This window comes from Haemorhous mexicanus, chromosome 4 (assembly GCF_027477595.1).
Source record: "Haemorhous mexicanus isolate bHaeMex1 chromosome 4, bHaeMex1.pri, whole genome shotgun sequence".
NCBI classification, from domain to species: domain Eukaryota; kingdom Metazoa; phylum Chordata; class Aves; order Passeriformes; family Fringillidae; genus Haemorhous; species Haemorhous mexicanus.
In genome coordinates, this window is record NC_082344.1 from 44,047,528 (window position 1) to 44,071,077 (window position 23,550).

At 36.6% G+C, this 23,550-nt stretch overlaps 1 protein-coding gene across 3 annotated transcripts in view; it reads left to right on the forward strand.

Moving 5' to 3' along the window:
- The first annotated feature begins 1,165 nt into the window (after window positions 1–1,165).
- The window catches only part of TENM3 (teneurin transmembrane protein 3), a 349,238-nt gene continuing 326,853 nt past the window's right edge, over window positions 1,166–23,550 (forward strand). For all 3 annotated transcript variants that reach the window (XM_059844573.1, XM_059844574.1, XM_059844575.1), the window contains exon 1: window positions 1,166–1,409. The gene's annotated coding sequence lies outside the window, so the exon portion shown is untranslated. The remainder of the gene's footprint in view (window positions 1,410–23,550) is intronic.

Below are 23,550 nucleotides of genomic sequence, written 5' to 3' on the forward strand. Positions count from 1 at the left end.
GACTGAGTGGCTATTGCCTCAAAGAAAATCCTGATTGCTGCAGGTGTTTACACCAAGATGCAAAGAAGATGCCTCTTTCCAGTGTTGCAGACTTCATACTTGTGTTTGAAAAAGCATAATCTCTGTCCTGTCCCTGCAGCTGTGTTATTACACTGTTAATTGATTTGGGATCCTGGACTGTATCTTTAAGGTGTACTGAGTGTTTGTGGAATGTGACAGAACTTTACTGACAGAGGCATAAAAGAAAATCCAGGTTTCTGACAGGTTATATGGAAACTAGCTCTGAAATAGCTGAGCTGAAGAAAGAAAAGATATTTCTGTAGCTTGAGAGACTTATCCATTCAGAGTTTCAAAGTCAATGTTAGCCCAGTGAATCTGTCTTTTAAAAGTTGCCATTTTAATTTACCGTGACACCTGGTAGGCCACCAACACCCCAGGTATTCCCTTGGTATGCTGTTCCACTTGGTTCTGTCACTGCAGGAGCAGATTCTAGCCCTCAAGTTGGCAGAGGATCACCTTCAGGAACAAATGGGAATCATGTACAGCTGAAATAATGGCTTTATGTCACTTACACTTTGGTTTTGACATTTACCTGGTGGGAAAAAGAATATGCTTTAGTAGAGTCTTACCTGCAATAAAATATTTGGTTTTCTGCCATAAATTAAAAGTAGTTAATAGGGAATAAATGTCTTAGGTCTAGCCAGCTGAACCTCTTGTTGCTATTGGTCTGGTGTAATAACTGGCAAGTTCTGTGAGCTGGTAAAAATAGTGAATGTCCTTTTATGTGAAGACTTTTCAGTTTATTGAGAAATTTCTAGGAACAAGATCAAGTTCCATTGTTTAAACATATTTTAGTAGTAGATATCACTGAAAAAACTTTCAATATGATTTTTTTAGTCTCTCTGCAGTTTCTTACTAATGTGTTTGCTTTCTATGGATAGTTTTGGTTGGAAATCTGTGGGGGAAAAATGCACTATTACTCTGACTTAAGCATTTTAGAATAGCTATTTCTACCTTTAAAAGAGGTAATTTGAGAAAACTGTAACTTTTCTAGTGCTCTTTCTCATGGAAATATGTTTGAAGATTAGTATCAAGGGTAACTAGAATATGGTGCAGAAAGAAATAATCTGAGAACTGAGAATTCTGTTCTTTCTTGGCAGCATCTAAGCCAGTCTGACCAAGAGCAAGACTACTCTGACCATCTAAGCCAGTCTGACCAAGAGCAAGACTACTCCCATAGCCATTGCTGTTAAACTGTTCAGGCCCTTGACAGCTGGAACATTTACTGACCCTTCTCTTCATGTGATTTCTTCTGGGATCAAACACAGCACTGCCATGCTGAGCATTTCCCAAATGCAGGAGGACTGAACAAGAGGCAGACTTATCTTAGATTGACGACTAGATTGATGGTAAGCAGCGCAGAAGGTTCAAGCCTCATGCTAGCATAAAATCATTTGACAGATAGAAATATTTGCTTATAAATTGAAAGAGTAGGTAATAATAGTGTTTTTTTATGATTACATTACATGATATTTTGTGATTACATAGACTAATAGCTAGCAGATGGCAGAGTATACATTTTACTTGTTTACCAAGTTGATGGATGGCAGTGATTGAAAAACATTCTTTTCCTTGTTGCATTACTCTAAAAGCTTGTAGTGGACAGGCAATTTACAATATGAGTCAACAATAATTTGTATCTGCTCTAGATTTTGGGGGGCATCAGTTATTCTCTTTATTTTATTTGACTTCTCTCAATGATATTTTCTTCTTAGAGAAACGGGGTAAAAATGAAATCTACTTTGAAAGCTAGGTCTTTGAAGTGATGCATGTGTGCTTACAGTCTACATATACAAATAGTATCTATTTGTATGAAGAATAAATGGTGGGAGGTTTTCTCCACTGTTCTATTTCAATGTTTATCATATTACTTGGACATTTTGATGTAGAGAGATATGCTCTGTCTTTTGTTTAAGCACCTCAGCACAAATCTACATTGCTATACTGCATGCTACCGAGAGAGTTAAAACTATCCAGTCACAATAATAATTGCAGTGGTTTTCATCCCTTCTTTTTAATTGGTATTGACTTACTCATATTATCTATGTGTATGTTTTAGATGTATCTCCTCTTCAAGTCTGGTTTGTTTGGCTTTCTCTCTTAGGTGCAGTGACTTGGGAATACTCCATAGCTGTGCAGTTGTTTCATGAGTAGTAGACCTAAAACCTGACTTTCTTTCTAGGTTCATTCCCTATGTATTTTAGCCTTAGCTCCCTGCCATGTTCCTCAAATGTGTCATTCATTTTAGTCTCTTTCAATGGTTTTTGTGTGATTCAGGAACGTCATGCTTGTGGTTTCAACAAATGGAACATGAATTTTGATTAGTAGTAGATTGACTTTTCTTTGAGGGAAAACAGGCAAAGCTGCGGTTGCTCTTCCTTCAAGAGTCACTGTTGGGTCCTATTTTTTCTGTAAGGTTTCTGTCTTCTGTGAAATTCATATCAGAGACATCTAGTATCTTGCAAAATTTGATAGGACCTGGACAATATGGTTCAAATTTTATGATTTTGTGATTAGTCATCTCACAATAACATTTTTTTTTCTGGAAAAATCGAGCTAAAACACTCAGATGGAGCCAGGATGTCATTTCTGCTTAAAGAATCCAATAAGACCATGGATTTTTTCCCCTTGGTAAAAGAGGAAAGGAAATCATTGCAAGAATTACTGTGGCTGGACAAGATAAAACATAACTTGAGATACTATTTTCAAATAACAAAACTTTTGCCTTTCAGCCAGAGGACGCTTCATAACATATATGCCTATTTGTAACAGAAATATTGAATCTGTTTAAAACTGGCCCTTGAATTTCCTTTATGAATTTACACACATGATAAGACCTGGAAACACATTATTAGTACTATGTTCAGTTTTATATCAATCATGGATAAATCCACTAAGCCTCTGCAATTATGCCTTACAACTACTGTCTCTCAAAGGCTTTTCATTACTCCAAACTGCTAGTGGCCTTCCAGCAGGAGGAACCCTACAGTATTGTCTTTATCTTGTGTAATGTGGGGGGAAAGATATATTCAGATAGTTGCTGGTTTAGTGAGCTTGTTTGTCATAGGCCCTATTCCCAAGGTACACTTTTTTCCTGGGCAGTAGTTAATCCATGTTTTATTTCCTTCATCTTCTGCTTTTCATCACTGCATTCAGATTTTTGTGGTAAATATATATGTGTGTATATATATATATATCAGCAATTACTGCCTTGTTCAGCTTCCCTACCCTTGACTGAATTTTTATTATGCATTTTCCACAAAATCCAAGTTTTAGACCAGTATGATTATGTGACATTTTCCAGCTTGTATCAGTAAAGATGAAATGCCTTTGGTAGTGATGCCTAACTGTGGTTGCAAAGAGGAGAATGAGAAATAAACAGTAGAAATCTAGATACCAAGGCTCCCAGTTGATTTTTGTGTGGACACCTGACTTAAGAACTGAATGTCACTGGTAAGTGCTTGAGGTCACCAGTACAGGAGAAGAGCAGGAGTAGACAAGAAAGAGCAATGCTTGTCTGTCCTCTGTACATTTGTATGGTGCTCTTCTGGGAGAAGATGAGTGCTTCAGCAAAAAGTGACTCTGGAAACGGAAGTGAACTGAAAAGTGACTAAAGAAACTGCTTCAGAAACAGTTTCCAGGTCTGGATTCACTGTGTCATGCTTGCTGGGTTCAGATGAGGAAGCCAGGCTGTGGGGTGAGGATCAGTTTCATGAGCACTGTCAGAGTCCCTGCCTGTGGCTACACCTGCCTGCCTGAGTGTTAGAGGGGATGAGTGCAGATGCAGGCAGGGGAATGGACCCACCTTAAAATTTACTTTATGAAAGTAAATATTTAACTTAGGTGAGCCTTGGTAACAGGGGCACCCCAAACTTAGGGCTGGGACAAGGAGCTGGGCACAGACCTGGCTAGAAGTAGCAAACATAGGGTTGCTATGCTTGTGTAAAGTTTCATGAAAACTAATCTTAATCCTATTGTGGAAATACATATACACCTTTTTGGTTTAGAGAATGACAGTGATTGTCATGCAAGTCCTGCTAATGGGCAAGTCCCAGAGTTTTGCCTGGATTATAGATTATAAAGTAAGGGATGGGTCCTAATTAAAGAATATATAGAATGTACAATTTACTTCAGCTGTCTTTGCTCAGATTTTTATTTGCAACATTGATTCTTACTTATGCATGTAGTCTGCAGACTCTTCTAACAATGGGATACTTCCATTTACCATCATCAGTATTTGCAAACAGGAGATTCATTCACATTGGGTAACAAATAATTTGTTCCTCAGAACTGTCTCAAAGAATATGTTGCAGCTTTTTTACCAATTAATCTGATTTGTAGGATGATGTAAGTATTGATCAAATTTCAAAACTGAGCCTCTGTTTTTTGGGGAATGCAGTGAAAGTTAACAGCAGACTGTCCTAACTGATGTGCTACATATTTAGTTACTGAAGTGTGAAGGCTTCTAAGAAGGTGGTGAACTTTACCTGGTGATTTTCCAGAATATCAGGAGATGGTCTTCAAAAAGCCTTAAGAGCCAAGGGAAGTTGTTAGAGAGGAGGAAAGTGCTGTTGTCTGCTCAAAGCATAAGCTACTGTGCATGCTTACTCCCAGGTTTGCAAGCATTGGTTCAAGTACCTGCATCTGCTGATTTGTGTGCTGCTACCGTGTGTGTGTCCCAGGAAGGTGGTTCAAGCATATCTCAAAATTAGAACAAAAAGATTCAGGTTTTCTGACAAACACTGTCTGCCATTCATGATTTAGCAATAGATTTTGCCTCTGTATGGGAAACAAAATAGGTTTCATAGTAGTGATTTTCACCTATTAACCGTTTACTAAGTGATTCAAGTAAAATTTGTTACTTTTTTCTTATTTTCTGATTTTGCTTTGGTTTTTAGAGAAGACAACCTATTTTATTATTGCCTCTGTGCCAAGGAGGAGGCTTTACCTTCTAACCAAAACCAAAACTGAAGGTATTTTAAATGGTGCACTGCTCTGTCATTGTTTTCATACGTCACCATATCAGACTCTTCTAGTTGATTTAGCATGATTGCTCTTCAGGTTGTAAATCACTGCTTCATAAGCCACAACAGTTTTGGGGAGGTCTTGGAATTGGTGGGGTTTATTCCGTTTTGATTTAAAAAAAGCAAAAACCTGTTGTGTCTCTTTAGCAATTAAAAAAAAAATATTTACTGCCTGGCATATTACACTGTTTAAGCACCTGATTCAATTTAGAAGAAATAATTTGCCAATAGCTTAATGTTATGAAGTTTGGAATAGAAATTACTCATAAATTGTTTCTTAGTCAAAAAGCACTAGGTTCAATACAAGGCTTTGAGATGGTATTTATGAAGGGTTGAGGGAAAACAAAAAACAATATGAGAGGAAAAATAGTTCGTATCTCCAGGAGACTTATTTTTAGTATCAAGAAGACTTTGTTCTTCTGAACATTGTTTTTTTAGTCACTTGTCAAAATTAGGCACTGCTATTTGTGGTAGATTTTAGTGGAATTGGCATGTTGCATGCAGAAAACAGAGTATATTTGAGTCTGTGTGGGTATATTGATTTATTACAGCAAATCACTTTAAAGTATGAAAATTGTATAAAAATAACACTCAGCCATGTACTTTAAAAAAAAAAAACTGATTAGAAGATTCTACTCTTGTAGATCCCCAAGAGTGGCTAGAAAAAATAAAGGAAAAATTTTTTTTTTGTTTCCCCTCTGTTTGTGTCATCTGTGGACACCAGTCCCCTCTCCCCTTGCCAAATGACACTGATTTGTTTACATGTTTTGATTAGGAACCCAGGCTGGATATGGTTCATGTTCTAGATGCTATTGTTTGTCAGATAGGAGCAGACATCTTGCTCGAGGTCACAAGAAGCAAATTCTGTTTCACCATGCTGAATATAACATTTTTTTCTCTCCACTTAGTTCCCTCTTTACCCTGTAAAAAGCTTGTTTGGAAAATTGAGTAGTATCCATTTGTACTATAAGTTTTCTGTGAAAAAAAATTCTGATAGTGAAAAGTAGTATATTGATCTGAATAACATCCCTATACATAAAACATTCACTGACATATCTTCTGTATTTCCAGTCTATCCCTTAAGGGAAGATCACACTTCTTCCCTTTATTTAAGAATAAATAATAATTTTAAAAAGCACTTTCCCTACATACACACTCTCACAAATGATTGACTGTATTTGTTTAGATCAGTTGCACTGTCTTGGGGAAGCTAGAGGGAAAATTGGAAATGCATCTACTGTATCTCTTGTGTAAATTAGTTTTTTGATCGTTTTGATAGAAGATAATTGCTTAAACATGACAGTTAATTTGTGTTGTGTTCCAGTGTAGAAGCTTCAGAGAAAGTGTGTTACAGCATGTACAGCTGACTTTACTTTCAATTTTCTTGACTTTATACCAGAGGCATTTTTATCTCTGCTAGAAGTACAGCACATATTTTTTGCAGTATGCTAATACAGCAATCTGTGCAAGGAATAGAATCTTGCTTTTAATCTTACTTTAGAAGTTACCAGCAGTGACCATGTCTTTGCTATAAAATATTACAAAATTGGGAAAATGTAATAGTTAATGCCTGACCCTCCGGGTCTTGAAATCAGTTTTTCCAAGCAATGGAAAATACACTTAAATCTGTTTTTATCAATAGTTTATAGGAAGGTTAGGTTAAAAGGCTTATTTTTAACACCTCTATATTGAATATATTTATTTGTTAAAGTACCTGGATAATTAAAAAAATAGTAATTTTTGCTTCATAATAAAGCCCCGAGTATTCTAACCTGGAATTATAAACAGGCATTGGCTTTCAATGAAATAGTAAGTGAGTGAATAATCATATTGACAGTTCTGGGTATAAAAGGAGAAATCCAGGTGTTCACTATTAGTCTGTCCAAATCAGTTCTCAAATTCTGGTGTCTGACATAAATTGAAGTAAAGCAATTGAATTGTAACATAATGCTGTGTCATTACACCTCAGTCTTAAATTGTGCTTGTACTCAAAGTCATTTGAATAAACTCGGAAACCTCCATGGAATTGATGCTGTTAATAATGAGAAAGTAACGAATCACTGTATGTTTGATCACACTACAGTGTTGCAGAAGAAATGGAGCAGGAAAGAAAGTGTCTGAAGGAAATAAAACAAGCAAGATGCTTACGTGGTATTAGTTTGTTGTAGAGGCTCTGTGTCCCTGCCTTGGTGTCCTGCTAGGCAAGGAATGCTAGTGACATTTCATAACAGCAAAAGTCTGAGAGGATGATAACGTGCTGATGACCAGACACTGACTTACAAGGAACACTTTCACTGCTGCTTTGTTATGAGAAACATAGCCAGCCTTAATTGTTCTTAAGGCCTGAAGCAATTGCATGAAGAAGAAGTGTAAGGAGAAGTGTTAGGCTTGAGAAAGCACTGGTAACTTATGCCCCTCATTTTAATGTTCGTCAGTTTGGATTTCTGATCCATAGTGCAGCCAGTGACTGTGGTGGGGCAGACTGTGCTGCTAAACCCAGCTTGGGCTCCTGGCAGCTCAGGGCTCCTGGTACCTCCTGGTCCTGGGGTAAGCCTGGTGGTTCTTCCTTCGCTCCCCTGCCCACAGTGAGCATGCAGTCAGCAGGACACTCTGAGAAAGGGCAGAGCATTTCAGCACTTGGAGAATAAGCACTGCTTACCCTCGCTGTGCATATCTTCAAATTGCTGCTCTTGTGAACAAAAGCCTCTGTTGTGGATATAATGGTATTTTATATTATCATAAAAAGTGTGTTTAATGGTGATTTGTTTGCTGCTGTGGCAGAGTTAGTGATGCAGCACCTCTGGTTCTTCTCCTGAAGAAATTTATTCTCAGGTAGGTTTTGGTTCCTGGCCTGAATACTCTGTGCAAATATCAGAGTGGTGCTGTCTATTAAAGTACATCATTATTCCTTTTGGTACCATAGCATGATAAATATGAAGTAAAAGATTTTTAAAGGTACCCATACATCTTCCCAAGAGACAGATTTTTGCAAATCTGTCTCCATTTACTCTCATTAGTATTAAATCAGTACAATTGATAACAAATGTCAAACTGTAATGTTTCTGGTGAAGCAGACCATCTGCCTGTTTCATAATATGAACATTTATGCTTACAATCAGTATACTTCAACAACTGGGCTGGAAATGCCAGGTACTAATGTCTGTTACTTGAGGTCTCTGAATGCATTATGTATATTGCAACCATAATTAGTTCCATGCGTTCTGGCAAATGTAGTTATTAAAGCAGATTTCTTTCTGTGGATTGCTTGCATCCTTTGAAAGTACCATCCTCCTCTTAGCCTCTGCTTTATTTCTCTGTGATTGATTGTTTCTTACTAATGTATTTGCTTCTCAAGCTAGTTTTCTCTTTGAATAACAGGAATTTTTGAAGGCTGACTACCAGCTGAAGTAATGTTGTGATATTCAAACAGAATTATCTTGCCATCAACTTACCCCTTTGTTTTGATGGAAAGTTTTTGATTTAAAACAAACAGCAAACAAACTAAAAATAAAAATATCTGTTAAATTTCTCAATTAAAGCTTTCAGGACTGAAGAATAACTTGCTTTTCTTCTGCAGGGAGCAATGGAAAGTGAAAGATGCCTTATATTTCAGGTGACTGTTCAGTTGTCCTTCCCATGTGGATGGAGCTGCTTTTATTGGGATGGGTGGGTGATAATGGGCTTCAGTCTCTTTGGTTTCCCATAAATCTGATTTCTCTGCCAGCAGTTGAAATTCATGTTTTTAGTCTGAAATTAGCAGTTCTTGGTTCACATGGCCACGCTGTATCTGTGTGTTGTGAGAGTGGAGTGAAGCCACCGTGCTGAGGAGAGCTGGGCTGAGAATGTTCCTGTGCACATTGGGTCCTGCAGCAGGGATGGCACAGTGGAACTACAGAAGCTGCTATGGAGGAAGCTGGAAGGGCTTCAGCACCAGGCCATTATGGTGCTGAGCTGCCCAGAAAACAGTGAATGCCCATCTGGACAGTCCATTTAATTACTAGCATGGCTTCATGAAAATCACTGGCAGAGATGAAGAGGAGATAGGAGAGGGATATCTCTGCTGTTCCAAATTTTTTCTCATGCCTTTTTCATTGAAGAAGAGAGTCTTTGATGTCTTTGACTCTGGAACTTATTGAGATTCTGGTACAAAATAGGGAGATTGGGGTTTTTTTTGAGATAAGCATTGCTTTTTCTGAAAGGAAACTGGAGAATTGTGGTATATTAATAGCAAAGCTCTGTATGTTATGCAGACAATTTTTCGGCAAGAAACACTGTAAATAAAATCAGTGAAAAGATGTTAGATGAATTCTTTATTCTGTTTTACAGCAACATTTTCAATTTGAATATGGAACTGATGTTAATGTTATACACTTGTAACAGAGAAGATTTGCTGATTTATTGCTAGTGATACATAGACTGATCCCTGTGCTTACTAAATTTCTTTCTCCATTGTGATTTGAAAATGAAAGATAATTTAGTTATTCTTTTGTTTTTCACGATCAGCTGACTTAAAATAATATTTGATAAAAAGAAACTTGGGTTTTATTTGTTGTGCTGCTGGTTTTCAAACACTGGCAAAGCTACTTTTCTACTTGTGATCTACTTGCATATGATGCAATCTGTGTTTTTAACAAATTTTCCCTGTTTTGCTGGTTTATTCAGTGTTTTCAGACCAATATGTTATGTTCCCAGCTTTCATGTTTGGCTTGGAAACCTGCACTGTTTAAAACTTGAAAATAAGCAATATTCATTCATTCATCTTGATTTTTTAATCTAGTACTGCAAGATTATTCTTAGAATATTATGTCTGAGCAACTACACACACACCTTGTAGGTGCATACATAGTGTATATCATTAATGTTAGGTTTTTGCATAAGTACTTAGCATGTGTTTGTCTTTACCAGTTGAGGCAGGGTTAAAAATCTGTCCTATAAAATACAAATATCTGTGTTCTGTAACATATTTGTATTTCTGATTTATCCACTGAGCCTTGATCTGGCAATACAGCACAGATGTTTTGTGTACTGAACGTTAACAATTTTTAGATGCTTCAAAGCATCAAGATTTTTAAGCAGAGGTGTTCAGACAGTGAGAAAAATCAATTGAACAAAAACTTTGCTTGATATTACTGTAGTATTTGATGCTATGATTCTAAGCAGAAGGTCGGGTAATGTGTATATAGAGTTACAATCCTACAATAAAATCAGAGCCTGCATGTTCTGCCAAGGCTCTTAGTAAGAAAATATTCTGCAGAATCTGTCACTTCATGTTGAGGAATGTAAGAGGCGGCAGCCATGCAAAATTGCAGCAGGTTTTAAAGCTATAGAACTTCTTCAATGGAATTAAAATGTTTTAAGTCACATGTAGCATACACATATCCTTATAGAACACTTAAATGTAGTAATATTAGGATTTTATATATTTATGTACTCTGTAGTGATGTGCATATGATGCATCATTGTGATTTAAAACCTTTAAATCTTCATTTATTTTTTTATCGTCCTATCTTTTATCTTCTTTGGGTTTTTTTAAATTATTATTTCAATTCTCCTGATCTCAGTAATAAAAGGCAACTTCTAGGATTCTATTTTGATGTGGGTTTTTTGGAAGGCAAAGTTTTGGCAAAAGGATTCAGGAATTTCCAGGTTTACAGGCATGCTTGTTTAGATGGCCTCTGCTTAATTCATGTAAGAACTGCAAGATTGGAGAGACCTCTCCCATTTTCACCTCTAACCTGTGTGTAGGACATACCAAACAAACATAGGCCATAAATGGATGTGTCATCTGTCTGTTTTCCAGGCAGTAAAACATCCCCTAATATTCAGCCAATATCTGCATAATAAAAAAAAAAAAAACACCAAACCCCAAAAAAGCAAAACAAAACCCCCAAAATTGTTTTTACCAAAATGTGCTGTTAGTTAAGACTTCTTTCTTAACAAAACAGGTACTATTTTCTTACTGTTGTAAGTAGGTTTGAGCAAGTTGGTAGTCATTCCATTTTCTGATAAACTGTTTTTGACTATTATGTGATTGTATTGTACATAATAATTACCCACTATGTGTTTCCTGTGATGACAACTTAGTTGCTTCAGATATTATGCATATTCTATCAAATCTTTAGTTTCAGAGAAGCTGAAGGAGGTGATCTAGAAACTGTTCAGGCTCTGAGCAGAACCCTAGGCACAGACTGAGCTGCTAGTTAGTCAGATGCTTAGAGAGTTTTCTAGTTTGTTCCCAAAATGTGCGGCACCATTTGTAGCTGATATGTGCTGACAAGTGATATTCTTGCCTTACAATTTTTATCTAGTTAGGTAATGAATGGGTAGATGTACCCAGTATCTGGAGTGAGCTATTCTGCCTGCTGCTCTGCTTTCTAAGAGTTGGCTTAGATTGCTCAGTTAATAAAAGTTTTAGATGTCATGTCTCTAGAAGGCCCAATATAAAATTCCTGCAGCTAAGGAACATTTTTATCATGAATTGTTTAATAGTTAAAATAGAAGTCAGGGTTAGACTTTACTCATAGTCTTTTCTATAACAGTTGTTAAGAAATTACATTTGAGATTGACCTAACTCAGGATAATGATGACTGCTCTGAGAAACTATGTGCAGTCTCTGTGCAGGTATTATTTCTTTCATTTTCTCCTCCTTATATAACTGCTGTATTTCTACAAATCTCTCATCCAATTGCCTCCCCTATCCTTTTATTGTTGACATTTTTCTACACATCTCTTAAAAAATAAAAGGTGTGTATTTGTTCATTTCTTACGTGACAAGACCCTTGCTTTCTCGAGTCCTTCTCACAAGGGTCACTTTTTGGCCATCTGCTCTTACTTATACACAGGATCTAAATTGTGCTGCTGGGTGACAATTCTGTGCTTGTGATTTTCAGCTGTACATATTCCTTGACACCTTTAATGACTCTTCTCTGTTCTCTTTGCCTGCTGGTTCTGACTTTCCCTCTAAATATTTCGCATGAACGTGTTTCTCCTGGGGACAAATCAACTGTTCTTCTTGTATAGTTGCTATTTAGACTTTCCATGAATAACCTTGGTAGTGTGTTTGATCCTGAACTTCTCAACTGATACTTTTCCTCTACCTGGAAATGTCATTTACTATATATAACATTGGCATTTTTTTTAGTACCCTGTGGTCTGAACTTCCTGTCTTGACAGTTTCATTTCTCTCCATCCATTCTTTGTCTCTGGATTTGCAGTGTATGAAAGAAGCATTCATTCTTTTTCTGACTGTTCTATAACTTGGCGTGCTTCCAATTAATTTTGGGGATCAATATGAAACCATTCTCTCTTACTCATAATCTGAATATGCTGTCTCGTATATTTTACTTTTGGTGTTTTCATTTTAGCACATCATGCGTCAGTGAATGAGTTACGTGAGTCAAGTGAATTTTAATAGGAGCTCTTGTGTCATACATATTCCTTAAAAATGTTTTTTAGGCTGTTTTCTTGTAGCTACTCTATCATCTTATTTGGGTGAATAATTTTCTTAAAACTTCATTTTGAAGTTGTTTGTGGTTGTTCTCATTTGTTAGATTTTAAAGTGTAAGTACATTTATCGTGATTCATACATGACATTTCCTACAGTCCTTTGGTGTTTGGATTTTGCAGCAGGGTAAGAGCCGCCTGTTTGTCTCAAGAGACAAGGGGTAAGTGACAAGGGGCAAGAGACAAGGGGCAAGAGACAAGGGAGCAACTCGTGAGCTGTGGTGCTGTGGTACCCCGGGAGCCAAGCAGCAACAACAGCTCTAGCTCTGAACTTGAGTCTTACCTATATTGACACTGAATCAGCTGTCACATCTGTAGAGCTGATATAATGTTCCTACCATTAAATTCCAGCCAAAGAAAGTGTGGGGCTTTTTTTTTAAGTGTCAAGGGTTGAGGCATTTTGGAGGTTGTTGAATACCGGCAAATGGGTCATTAGCGTGTTGTTGCTAGCTACAGCTGCAGAACTTGGCAAGAGGTGATCAGTTATGCAAAGGTCAGAGCCTATTTGGAGGTTTGTGTTTGTTTCAGTCAAAATGTTTTAGCTTCAAATGTGAACTAAGGAAAACCAGTTCCTTCCAAAATGGTGTTTACGTGTCATGACAAATTCACTTAGACGTCACTGACTGACCCAGAGTAGCTCTGAAAGCTATTATGTTTTGAAGTTAATTCTGTCTAAACCTTTACAAAGTGTTAGCAGATTTTCAAGTACAAGTGACAAATTTTATCCAGAAGCCTTTGAGAGATGTTAAAGTCTCTTACTTTGTTTGAAAGTTGAAAATTTTAGTTTTTGTTGGAACATTTTTCCACTTTAATGTTTTGTCTACCGTATACAGTATTTCAATATTTTATGAGTATGCAGAGATCTGGATGGGTTTTTTCAGATGTAATTTAGTATCTCTTTAGTAGCCACAGTGCAGGCAGGTAATTATTAAGAGAAGTTATTGTTGGGATTAGTCATCTAATTTGCAGAATGAATGGTCTCCTTTTAAACAGAAAAGTAGTTTAAGCATCCTTTACACAGACCCTGCAAGGCTCTGACAGTAATTTCTTTATTATTTAGATATAAAGGTAAGAGTGATAAATTATCCTTAAGACCTGTCTTGGAATAGTTGGGTGTCAAAAATTTCTGTCATAATGAGAGTATGAAATTGTGATATCTCTGTCAGCATAGGCACACAGTTATTATTTTTATTAAGCTTACCTGAATTCTGACTTACTTTGAAATAAAATATTATGATTAATTGATGACTAAGATTAAATTAGTTTGTATTGTAATCTGGAATATTAGTTTATGTTGACTTTACATTTTGAGGTAAAGAAAAAGCAATTCATTTTATTATTTTCACTATTGGTCTAGAATGGGATATTCTACATGTGAATACTGGCCTAGAGGAAGCAGACAGTGATTAGCTGAACCTCCCTTATTCTCTTCTGGAAATTGGTATCTCTTGCTCAGTGACAGCCCTTTTTTGTTTCTGAGTTAGGGGTTTTTTCCTCCCCTTTCTGAATTGAAAGTAGAATTTCTGGCTAGTTCTTGGGTTTTTCTCACCTTATTCTTCCTTCTTGCTGTTTCCCTAAGACAGTTGTTCTGACAGTCAAGGTAGCCCATCATACACATCAAGGTGGCCCCCTCTCACTGTGGGATTTGGATACAGTGGTGGATGCTCAGCTTCCTTGGCTACTTGCATTGCTCCTACCCAGTGTTTGCTCTGTCCTTGGGAACACATCCTCCCTCCTCCTGGTTTGTAAGTGACATATTGCAGATGGCAGGGTTGCAGACACCGAGCTTTGCTCCTTGCCATCACTTTGTCATCAATGGTGTAAGCATCTTCTCAGCTCTAGAGAAGCTGCTGTTGTCCTTCACTTTCTACTCCGCGTTCAAGAGCTGCTCCTACAGCCGGCAGCTGTGTGTGTTGCCTGTGTTCCATCTGCTGGAGGATGCTGTCACAGTCAGGATCACTGGAGGATCTTCAGCAGCTGTGCTCAGAGCAGTGCTCTGCCTTTGGCAGGTGTGACTTGGAGCACTCCTGGCTAAAGACACCTCAGCATTTTTCACATCCACAGAGTTAAAGGTGCTAAATGACTGTGACATACTGGTGGTGGCTGATGTGGCTGGCATCCACACCTGGGCATCTGGGATCTGCAAGTAAGCAAGAGGAATAAACTTCCTGCAGTCTGGACAAAAGGATCTTAAGTGTCAGTAATCTTAAATGTTCTTGCTGCCTTCTTGTGACCAGGATCAATGACTTCCAAACACTTTGTGTTGATATTGATTACTACTAGATTTACAAAAAAAAAAAATATACATATATTCCTGGAAGGCATAAAACTTTAATTAAAAAGAAAGAATCTTGGATGGTATTTGTATTTTGTAGTTATGCTATTAGACATCCATAAGCAGTTTTTGGTTTTCTTTAAAAAAGTCTTAATGCGAAAGACTCAGTCTTCTCAGCAAGCATCATACAGAATATAAATATATTTCTAGAATGTAATATTTCTGGTGTATTTCTTAACAAAGAACAGAAAAAATACTTTTATTAAAGCAATCATTAAGCTTGAGGAAATTAAAAAAAATAAATATGCAGTGTTTCTCACCTAGTCTGTCTAGGCATCCTTTGCCTAAAGGCTGTGTTAATGCAAGTGTATTGCTAGATTGTTCGTACAAAATAGACAACTCTGCGTAAGTGTTGCTTCAGATGTCTGTTCTTCTGAATATTCATAAAATGAAGAAACTAGAACCGACACTTTTCATGCTGCTAAAATTCTACTTGCCCCCCCAAATCTAAGAATTACTAATTTCAAGGGGACCGAACACATGTATTTCTCTTAAACCATAGTCTTTTGTTTGCCCATTTCAATGGCATTTCTCCTTGAAACATATTTAGGAGGTTCAAATGAGGTAGAGCAGTCTTCTCTCCTTTGTTTATCTTGTACTGAATTTTTCCTTTAAGCTTAAAGATTTGTTTTTTTAAACTCCGAGTTCAATATTCACTTTGCAGAATATTGTTAAATAGATTAAATCCAAATGCAAATAGATTTTTGTAATTGCCTAATTTTTTATTTCATTTTCTTTTAACGTGTGCAGTTTTTCTGTTAGTAGTAAAAATAGTACAATACTGGAAAAAATACTGGAGCTAGGGTAGATGTGGAGACAGAAAATATCTGAGTGAAAAGATAACCTTGTTGCAAACAGACTTTTCACAACACAGCTTTCTATCTTAGGAGTAGGAATTAATACAGTGAATTTATCAAAATGTCTTAATTAGAGCTACAGGTACGATTTGCTCTTTTAAGCTAGGTATTGATAAGAATCCAGCATTTAGAAATTGAATTTTTTTTTTAATCTTACACCATTCTCAAAATTAAGATTGATTTGATCTGCCAGCATGTGACCTTTACAAATCACAACACTACTTTATCACTTGATTCTGTTTCTGAGGAAAATCTACGTAGATAACACAGCTTCCATTTATTATTATCTCAAAATCAATACATTCCTTGTAAAATTCTCTGCTTTACAGAAGTTGCTGTAAATAAAAATGTTTAATATGGAAGTGATTTCTTTAGAACAATATTTGTGAACATAAGATTTGATAAATATACAATATTTGAAGCAAAAAATTAGATTTGAAGAGTCATCTGTTATGAAGAAGTTACAAGCAGTAGATTTTACTTTGGAAGTGTGGAGATGGAAATATTTTTTCAGTGGATACCTATTTTTATTCTGAATGTCTCAAATAATGAGCAGTACACAACTGTAAACCAGCAACATTGCATGTTAGATAAATATGCTTTTCCAGGTAAACAAAATACTTTCTGCAGGTGAATAGTCTTCATTTACCTCTAGGTTTTTAAATTTTCTTCAGTTACATTCTAGTCTTCATTAATATTCCTGACTTTATACAGAAAAGCTAGTGATTTGTGACTATTATGAATAATTTTAAATGAGTATTTAACCATGTTCTTTCTTTTACATATGCTGGTGTGTAAGGAACCAAACTATGTAACTTGTCCACCACCAAAAGAGACCTTTCCCTAAGCTGTGCCATTTCCCTCACTCCTCACACCAGCTCTGGTATTCAGCATGAGGAAATTTTTCAGCTCTGTGACCCCCCGTGAACCTGTGTGAATTGAGGAGCTTGTAAAAAATATATTTATAATCTTACCAGAAGGTCAAACTTAGGAAAATTTCCATTTTTCAACTGTTTTCCCCCAACCACCTGCTTGCTGCTTGCATATCTTGGAATTTTTCACAGGACAGAGCCTTATTCTAAGTGAAGGTGTGAAACCAGGGTTTTCCCCCTCTCATGTACTTCTTCTGGGGACTCAAAGACAATCCCAGCTAAATCAGTTGGCTAATTTTCTCTCTCATCCTGATGTACAGCTGCTACATAAAACACTGCAAATGTGTGGCTTGGATAGAAGGGAACAAGGGTACCACATTTGGCAGTGGCCTCTTTGCAGTTTGAATTAAGAAATGCTGTAGATTGTGCTGCTATAAAAGCATAAGAGCAAAGGTACTGGTGAGGCCAAGCATTCAGCTAGCTTGCTATTCTCCTTCCTTCTGTACTCAGATGTGAAGAGGAATGAAGATATTGCTATTTCTTTAGTTGTAAGAGACAGTGAATAGTTACATCTTCAGTCTAAGTTCAGTGTTTTTAGCACAGCTCTGTGGGACCTTTCTCCATAGAGAAAACATTTATTTGTACCCTGTTTGGCTATCATCTATCTGTTACTTTCTCTCTGAGAATACTTCTCCCATTACACCACAGCAACTTTGATTTTTGAAGCCTATCTTTGAAGAAACTTTATCAAATGTCTCCTTTGTCATGTTCATTTTACTTCTGAAAAAAAAAAAAGTTCTAAAAAGATCTAGAAGAGAGAGAACTGTACAATTGTGTAAAACCAGAAGTTTGAATACTCTCCAATGCATCAGTGGAGTGTTATATGTATTTCTTGTGTGTATATGGGTCAACAAATGGTACTTTTATCATTTCTTGGCAACTACTGCTACTTTTTAAAAATCTGAATTTGATAATTATAATTCAAGGAGCTACAGAGCTACTTTGGAGTCTAAGATCTTAACATCTTGTCTCTAAGGCAGCTGTCTGACAGAAGTCTCCAGAACATTATTCTCAAATATTATCAAGTTTTTGGGTCAATGAGGAAAAGAAAAAATCTTTCCATGGGGTCAATTCTGCTTTTCCCATTAGATGGTCTCTATGCTTGTGCTTTATTCTATTTACAGTCTTATGACTTCCTAATATTCTCAAATAGTTTTCAGTTTGGAAGTGTTAGAAGATAATCAGGCATGAAAATAAATTTGTGCCTCCTTTCAGTTATGTTATTGTTCCTGCTGGTGATTTTTTTTTTAAGGAATCTTGCTGTGTGTAAGGAAGAAGTAGATTTTCCTAAGGTAATATTATTATCTTAGAAGATCTTCTAATATAAACACTGTAAAATATTTGTTCTTTTGCTGATCAAAACATTTGGAATGAAGGAATGAAGTTTTCATTTTTTTCAGTTACCCAGAATACTCAGGGCCAGGTGATTGGTCTGGTCTTCAACTTTATTTTCAAGGAGCTGATAGAAAACCTTAAAAGTCACCTTTTCTCCCCCAAGATGAGACAGGGTAGCTATACCCATGGTGTTAATCTTCTCAATGATTATAATCAAAATATGATCAAAATGGCATCATTCAGATGATTTGCCAGAAAGGGAAAAGGCAAGTTTGAAGCTCACTAGTGAGAAGGCATACATTTTTATAAACAGAGCTAGAGTTATATAGCAAGTAGTGAGGGATATTGAACTCAGCAACCCTTAAACAAAACCCGCCTTCTTAACAAATCCACTGGGTTCTGTGTCTGTAATGTATGCCTGAAACCTGTGCTCCTGACCTGAGTTAAATTCAGGAGCTAGTAGTGAAAAAACCTGGAGAGGACATGGAGTGGGGAGAGCTGTAAGAAGAGAGAGTGCTGGCAGCCCCCTTTCTGTGAGCTTGGCTTTGGGGCTTCTGGCTTGTAGCAAACCTTCACCTATCCTTTCCTTGACCTTGCTGTGGAGGAAGGGAGGCAAACTTTGCTTACTCCAGCTGCTGCTGCTGGCTCCTGCTGGGAGAAAAATCAGTGAAGATGGTATATAAATTGGTAAAGATTCCAAGACTGGAAGAGAAAGGCTTCTTTTGGCTCGTAAAGGTAAATTTTTATATATTTAAATAGTTCACATTTCCCAAGAGAGTGCTTCAAGTCATACTTTACACATTGCTTCTTTTAGTGAAGGGTATGATTTGTGATTGTTCTCTCTGTTTGAAACATGGGTTTCAAAGCATCATGCACCAGTGGAGCTTCACTGACAAGTATTTTTTACACTAAATAAGCTAGCTATTATGTGTTCTTTATGCAGTCTGTAATAGAACTTTTGAAAATAAAAAAAATTGCCATGAATCCTAATCTGTGCTGTCTACTAGGTTTGCTTTGTTGTTGTGAAGAAGTATGTTTGGAAGACTCTTGAGAAGCACGTTATGAACCTGAGCAGCTGAAAATAAAAATATAGGGGAAGTTGAACATTTTCCTACAATCCTGTTCAAGATTTTTTTTATAAAGAACACATGTGGATTGTAAATTATTATAGGAGACAATTATGAAAGAAACAGCTTTGCAGTAGGTTACAAACAGTGGGGTTTTTTAATACTCATCACAGATTCTGAGATTCTGACTAATCACTCTAAGGTGATGCCAAAGCTTACTTAAAATTGGAATACTGGAATGTAAATCATTCAACAAGAAAAACAAATTTTTCATAGTGATAGGCTGACTCACACATGTGTCTGACCTTGAAAAATGTATGTGTAATTTTGTTCCAGACATTAGACCCTTCAAAGTAGTAAGATTAAGTATATATGTAAGTGTTAGCAGGTTTAGTGGCATATGGCTGTGAACACACTCCAAAAAATGCATTTGGTTTCATTTTTTATTTAATGCTTGTTTTCCTCTGAGTCTGGGCCCTAGTACCCTCTGCCTCCCTCCTCCACCCTCCAAAAAAAATAATGAACAGTGGTTTTTACTGCTACCAGTAATGTTTAATAATCTTAGAAGAAAAAGGCAAGCAATTACTTTGTGAAGATTCTTCTGGCTTTAACACACAATTCACAGTATGAACATAGTAGGAGGAAACAATGGGAATCTTATAAATAACAAATAGAAATATATTTTTGAGGCTTTATGATAAATGCACTGATAATGCATTCACAGATCTTACAAACTTTAGAGCAAGTAACAATGCAAATCTTTCATGTAGGTATTTTCCATCATTCATCAGTGTTTTCTTGTTACTTCAATACTTAAAAATGAACCTTAAACTGAGATTATTTAGTTGGTTTGATTTTTTACAGACAGTTGTGTATGTTTCCTAGATCTTTCTTGCAATCAGGCAATAATTTAAATACAAAAAAATTAAAAAGATATAAAAATTGATAGTATCTTACATGAATATTTCTATTGTATGCTCTGGCTGTGTTTTAACAACAATTTAGAAATATTTAAACGGTTTTTTTCTTAGTATAATTTGCATTGGTACTTGTTGTGCAGCATATGACACAATGAATGTATTGCACATGGCAGTCATTTTACCTGTTGGTATTTCTTGTTTACAGCTGAAGATAAATTCTTAGCTCTTCATTTCTGTTTGCCTTCCTTTTCAATATGGTATGCCTTGCAGATTACTGCTGGTAAGCAATTCCAGCAAAAAAAAAAAATCCCTGTTCCTAAGCACTGGTTATGTGTGTTCATCACAGCAGCCCAGAGAACAGGAGTCTGAACTGGACAGGTAAATCTAATGGTATCAACTCACTTGAACTAATTGCCTTGAATGAATTGTCTTTTTTCTCTGCTGCTCAGCTTTATTTCACTCTTCACCAGCAGAAGTGTAAGAAACCCAAACTTTTGACTTCCTTTCCAACATGGAAAACCACCAGCAATTTTACACAGCACAGTGATGTTATTGGTTGTTATTGCCTTGAGACAAACCACTGGAATAAGAGAGTTATTTCAATTTCTTTGTTAAAAGTTTTGCTCTAAGTAGGAGTTACTGTGCCTAATGATGAGTTGAATATCGTTTATATTGAGCTTTATATCATGGGGGTTTTGTCTTTTTTTTTTTTTTCTTTTATCATGTTTTTTGTTGTTTGTAAAAGCTAAATAGCTGCAGTAATTTGTTGCACTTGTGGTATGAATTTCTAGATATATCTTCTGCATGGTGGTCATCTTACTCTGTCGTGGCCCTTGGGGAAGTATTTTGTCCTGAAGGGGCAGGCTGGCTTCTAGGGCTGAAGTATTTGTTGAAGATGAGAATCAACAGCCTCAAGTTTTAAGCTGGGAGTAGGAAGTGTTTAGATTGGTTGTTAGGACAAGTACTTTACCAAAAGAGTTGTCAAGAACTGGAAGAAGCTGCTCAGGGAAGTGGTTGAGTCACCATCTCTGGAGGTATTTCAAAAAAATGCAGATGTGGCACTTGGGGACACATTTTTATTGTGAACTTGACTTTGGACTCAATGATCTTAGAGGTTTTCTCCAACCTTAATGATTGTATGATTCTGTAGATTGTGTGGCTAAGGAGAGCCTGCAGCTGCTTTTGTGATCAGCAGCTTATCTGATTCCCATTTGCAGGTGCAGTAGCTGCTCTGTTGATTGGTAGGAGAGCAGCCTCACAGTCCCCAATATTCTCTCTGTATTTGGGATGTTCAGGAAGGATGCCTGTCTGAAGGGAAAAAAAGAAATCCTTTTCTTAAAATTTCTATATAATTTAGAATAAATGGATGTGTAAATTCTACCAAAAAAACCCACCAGAACAGGTATTTGAATTGCTCTCTTTACCAGACAAAAAAAAAAAAAAAACCAAACTTGTTTTTCTACAGTTGTGCAAAGGAGCTTATGTGTTAATTAGAATCTTTTAATACCTGACATAATACAAAACTTTACGTGGTAGTAATGTAACTTTTTTTTGAGAGATGCTGAGCTGACCACTATTAAATGAACAAGAACTGCTTTATGACTGTCTGGATTACTCAGTTTTGCACAGGATGTTTGCAATGGGACATAGCACACATGCAGCATTTGAAAGGTGGGAAGTTTATAACCACTTTTGACTCTTTGGCATGCTGGTGATAGTGTGTATAGACTCAAGATATATAGGGAGATTTTAAATTAGAAACAGAGGCTTTGTCCTGCTGTCAGAATGACAAATATCTATTTCTGGTAGTTTCTCTCAAGAAAGTATTAAAAAAAATAGAAGTGCAAACACAGGGGGGTTTGTTTGTTAGTTTTTTTTTTTAAATTTTTGTGAAATTAATTATAAAATTTTTAGCCATGTTTAGGGGAGGTGGTTCTGAGAGAAGGACACTTGGGACAAAGATTACCATCCTCAGGATAGAGTGCTGCTCTTCTTTCTGCTGGAGCCTGAGAGAGGAGTTCATTGATCTCAATAATGAAGACATTGAAAAGTCCTTCAGCAAAATCAGGAGACCAAATTTGACATTGTGATGTATCTAAAGTTATTTCCTGAGGAAGAAGGAAATGGGGGAAAGATGTCAGGTAAAAAAACATGACCTGCTAGGCCTTATTTGAACACTAAGGATTTGGGGAGTGTGTTAGTTTGTTCCCTGCAGAGAGTGTTTGGGGGTTTTATGGGTTTCACTTTTTATTTAAGAAGGAGAGTGTACCATCGTTCCTTTGCCTTTAGGTGCTCATCTTCCTTGACAATTGAGTTGATTTCAGCCAGAGGAAGGAAAGAATGAAAGAGATGGGTAAAAATGCTTAGGGTCAAAGGATACTCTAGCTTTTCTCATGGTTAAACACAAACTTGTGGGTCAGTGCATGTGGATGCATTCAGTAGAATCTCAGATTTTTAACTCATCTTTTTTGAAAGATGAAATATTCATTATAATATCCTTTGTGTTTAAAATGAGCTTGCCTGGCAAAATTAAAAGGTTATTTAAGTGAAGGGAGGAGAAGTTTCAAGTAAACAGTAATTAATCCCTTAAATACTATGTTGCATGAGTCTGTTTCGCTCGGACAGATATCATTTTCAAATAAAACTGCATATTGTGTGTGTATAAATTGACAGCCTTCCATGTCCTTGTTAATCACAAGATTAAAGAGGAAGTAGAACTGAATTTAAAGGCTTTTCAAAAAAGGCTTGGAGCACTGTGTTTTCAAGTGTTAGTCTTTGGGAAACAGGTGATTATACTGCTCATACTTTTGTTTAAGAAATGTTTATCAAGTACCACTGCTTCTGTGCATCAGTACCAGATTGCCCAGTTACAATACATGTGCTGGCATCTGTCTAGTTTGTAATTAGGCATTAGGCCTGCTGTACATCAAGTATCTGAAACAGCTTCTGCAAACATGAGTGCTGATGCTCTGTGTGTGACTGCTGAAACTTGTCAGTCCTTTGTGCTCCTGTTACTCCTGGAGTCTAAGCTAAACAGACTAACTGCTGCTAAGAAGCTGTCAGGGGATGCATGTCAAACTCTAGGTGTATCATGCCATCAGGCCAGAGCTGGGATACAGAAGTCAGTGGTTGGAAGAGGAAAAAAAGTGACCTTTTTCTCTCAACATTGTCTTTACACTGAATGGAACAGATGAGTTTCTGAATTATTCACAGTACTGGAAGCTTATAATCGTTAGCAATGGTGGCAGCAGCAGACTATGGAGACAGGGCTGAGTATTTTTTTTAAATGCCTTATTCTGTATCATCAAAGAATTCATTTCACAAAACAGTCTCTGGGAATTTGGGTATTTAAGATCTGTGGGAGAAACAGCATTTTCTTGCAAAGAATCGAGAAGGAGAATATTTTCCTCTGAATTTTGTAAGGATTGGTGTTAAGATAAAGGTTAATATTAATTACAGGTTTTACACAGTAATGGAACAAAGAACATCTGTGAAAAGGGTTTGCTGTTCCAGTGAA